The 4,200-nt window shown below is 36.7% G+C and overlaps 1 pseudogene; it reads left to right on the forward strand.

Annotated features, from left to right (window-relative positions):
• The first annotated feature begins 305 nt into the window (after nucleotides 1–305).
• Nucleotides 306–2,609, forward strand: LOC144377678 (cytochrome c oxidase subunit 6C pseudogene; annotated as a pseudogene).
• Nucleotides 2,610–4,200: the final 1,591 nt, after the last annotated feature.

Here is a 4,200-nt window from a genome sequence, read left to right on the forward strand (position 1 = left end):
CCTATGATTTATAAAATGTTTGTGAGTATGCTTCTGTATACACACACACACATACACACACACAAATGCAAGTATATGCATGCACGTTGTATACATGTGAATATATTTACTAACTTTTAATGCCAGAGGAGTCAAGAAAAGCAATGATGACACATAGCATTGAGGTCTTGATCTTTACCCATTAAAAGAACCAGGGCTCCTGAGAGAAAGGTCACTCCAGGACTGGGATACAGATTCAAGATAAACCTGGAACAGCTTGTCTTGCTGGAAATTAGGGAAGGGCTCCCCACAAAAATGGTCTGAACATGTCACAAGAACGCAGGAATGACCTTGAAGATGTTCCCACTGGCCAAACTGGTACTACTTGTAAACCAAAAATAATTAGTATGACAATGAATCATAAACCACCAAAAATATGGGAATTCATAAATCAGAAGAGACTAGAAGACAGAAAATAGAAAATAAAAGAAAAACAGGAAAGAAGCAAGAAGCTCAGCTTATAGACTATAGACTGATGCCCAGAACAAAATGGGAAATGCAGAGATAAATGTAGAATTAGAGCATTAGAAAATCATCAGTTTGCCAACTTCAGAGTAAAGGTTAAATCAGGCAACAGTCATGCTTAACCTAAAGGCCAGTTTTGAAAAGTGGCAGGATATTTACATGGTTTTAAAACATCTCCCTGCAGACTCTTTATTAGGTGCAAGAGAAAATCAAAAATTAATCACACAATGAAGAAATCAGGCAATACCTTGATCAAGTGATCAAAATTAACACCATCTATAAGGAACAGGTAGGCTTCATGAGTCTCCAGATGTAACATTGCAAAGAAGGCATAATCCATTATACAGAATTCATTCCTAGAATACATAACCCCTATTTAATCCCAGAGAAATGTCACACAAACACAAAATAAGGTACATATTGTTTAAATAGTGAAGGGGAGAAAATGTTTTTCAAAAACATTGACATCATAAAATACGATCTCTAGAAATGTTCCTGAGTAAAAAAAGCTGAATAATCATGATAATAAAATGCAATACTTGACCCCAGATTGGATCCTGAAGGGGGCAAAATGCTTTTATAAAGAGCATAATTAGACCAACAAACTAAAATGGAAAATGGATGGCATATTAGATAAAAATATTGTGTTGATATAAACTCATGATATTGATAAGTATTAAAAAAACAAAGTGTCTCCATTTTTCATAAAAGCAAGCTAAAGTATTTAGTCAAGTTGTATGTAACTTATATCCATATGGAAAAAAATTGTAGAGGAAGAGAGGATAAATGATAAAGCAAAGGGTAAAACATTAACCTCAATGTAAGCTTCTTAGAACATGATGAGATAATGTTACTCCTCTCGGTAAAGCCTTTAGAAACTTTCTACAGCAAATGGAGTAAAATCCCAATTTCTTATCAGGACTTATCAGGCCAGCAAAACTGAACTCCCCATGGCCTCTCTAGCATTATACAGAGACCTTTACAAAGAACTAGTCCCTGGAGCTCTCAGATCCTCAGATAATCCTACTCCTTCCTGGCTCTGAGATTTTACACATTCCAAGTCTCTGCTTTTTTAATCTTCTATCACTCTTACTATCCAACTTCATCCTGGGGTTTTAGCTTATGTGTCATCTCTGTGCTCCCTGTAAAGTAGCCTTGCCTCCCTTCTCTCTCATCATCTCTTTCAGTTATATTGTAATTATTTTATTCATTTGTCTGCTTGTATTTTTTCTGTCCCTACCTCTTAGCTGGAGTGTGTGGGGGGGTAGGGATTGACTCTATTATTCCACCATGATTCCATACCTCCCATCTAGTACAAAGTAGAAAACCAAAGAAAACTTTGGAGTTATAATGGCCTCTCATAAAATTATGAAGACAGGGAGAAAATAAAAAGATCAGTCTTTGCCAAAATTGGGGGGAAAGGGGAATGAGTAGGCAGAGAACAGAAGATTTTTATGACAGTGAAATTATTCTTTATATCATTATGTATCCTTACAAAGGCATAGAATGTATAACTCACCAAAAGTGAACCCTAACATTAACCATGGGCTTTGGTTAATAATGGTGTACAATGTAAGGTCATCCGTTGCACAAATCTGCCACTCTGGTGCAGGGTATTGACAGTAGAGGATGCTGTACCATGCACAGGAGCAGGGGGATATAGGAAGCCTCTGCACTCTCAGAGTGTCTGTATTCTTTCAGCTTAACTTGGCTTGGAATCTAAAGTAGCTCTTAAAAAAAAAAAAACTTAAAAAATTGTTCTAAGAGGTCCATTTCTGCATCTACCAGGAAGGACATTGGTGTGGAGGACAGTAACTGCTGTGGCTTCCGGCACTTTGATGAAACCTCAGATGAGGGGTCTTCTGGCCTAACAGCTGCGGTTTCATATTGTAGGAACATTCATGGTTGCCCTGGGGGTTGCAGCTCTTGAAAAGTTTGGTGTGGCTGAACCAAGAAAGGAGGCATATGCAGATTTCCACAGAAATTATGATTCCATGAAATATTTTGAGGAGATGAGGAGGGCTGGTATCTTTCAGAGTTGCAAAGTGATTTTGGAATATAAAGAATTTCTTTGGATTGAGGTCCTTAGAAGTTTATGCTCCTGAACTATAAAACATGAATACATGAGCTAAGGGAGAGTTTTTCTTGGTAAATAAACAATTAACAAATACTATAGACAGTGTTTGCTTGATTCTTATTGATAATTTGGGGCACTTAAAAGCAACATAATTGGTTGGAAACTTTTAACACCATTTATGAACCTCATGAAGATGACTCGATTTTAGTATTTCTTACAATTTTCATTGTTTTTATACGTCTTTAATTACTCTGATGTTTCGTTTATTTCAGTGGGATACTCCTAGGTGCAATTACCTGGTCCTGGCCTTGAAATGGTCTTCAGGAGTCCATATAAAATTTCTGTACTGTGGACTCTAAGAAAGGAGAGTGATATAGTTCTTCCAATAAAGTCTGTCTATGGACATCACCACCATTTGGTGTCCCTGCTGCCACAACTGAAAGGCAGATAACTGAGAAATACTCAGTATTGTTTTGTTAAAGTGCTAACCATGTGTATTTGGGAATATGTATCTTAATACAGAAATTGATTTTACTTAACTAGAATTGGGTAATGTCTGTTAATGCCTAAACAGTGTGCTAACTTTCTCTCAGAGGAGTTCTTAGAACCTCCTGTTGTCCTTTGTTGTGATGAAAGTGATACTATAGAGCACTTTGAGAGTTACATTTATTTTATCCAAAGCTAGTTTAATCATGAATTGTCACTTTATTAAGATAACAGAAACTGTATCTTACCCTTTTTAACTCATGCAAAATTGAATCCCAGTAATGTAGCCTGTATTAAACTCAGATGGTATTAATAAAAAAATACTTAAATTGTAAAAATCCCTGGTTAAATAGATGTTTATAAATGGCCTGTAAAAAATAAAATAAAAATAAAAATATTCTAAGAGATTACAAAATACCACAAGATGGCAGTATTTCTCTCAGAAGTGTCAGTAAGGAACCCACTTAGGGAAGATTCTGATGTCCTGGTTCTTCAAGAAGCTCAGAGTGCATCACAGTAGTGTCACAGCCCAGCCTGAGGTTTGCACTTTTGATGGGTGTTTGTAAAGGCAGGTTTTATTATTATTCAGGGGTGGTGGGGCCAACAGATCAACAGACAATGGCCATTGGGAAGATAGTTCATTACTCAGTTACCAAGAAAAGGGAGTACCTGGTCAGTCAGGAGGCAGAGCCAGAAGGAGAAGAATTTGCGCAAGAGCCTGTGTTGTGGTTTTCCTGGGAAGGAACAGGTGAGGCAGGGCAAGCAGTTTAGGACTGACTAGATGGATCATCTCAATGGGCTCTGGGGAAGTAGGTGCTGTCCCTAGTCCCAAGATAATTAGGTCAGGGGAATAGTGAGTCCCTTATCAACACTTCTAAGAAAAATACTGCTATTTTGTAGTCTCCTAGACCATTTTATTCTTTTCTTTAAAGGTAAAATTTTTAATTTTTTTAAAAAAATTAAAAATAGTTTTTGTTTTAATTGTAGATGGACACAATACCTTTATTTTATTTTATTTATTTTTTTATATGGTGCTGAGAATCAAACTCAGTACCTCACGTGTGCTAGGCAAGCACCCTACCACTGAGCCACACCCTCAGCCCCAAAAGTAGATTTTATTTTTTAGAGCTGTT

This window comes from Ictidomys tridecemlineatus, chromosome 5 (assembly GCF_052094955.1).
Source record: "Ictidomys tridecemlineatus isolate mIctTri1 chromosome 5, mIctTri1.hap1, whole genome shotgun sequence".
Classification (NCBI taxonomy): Eukaryota; Metazoa; Chordata; class Mammalia; order Rodentia; family Sciuridae; genus Ictidomys; species Ictidomys tridecemlineatus.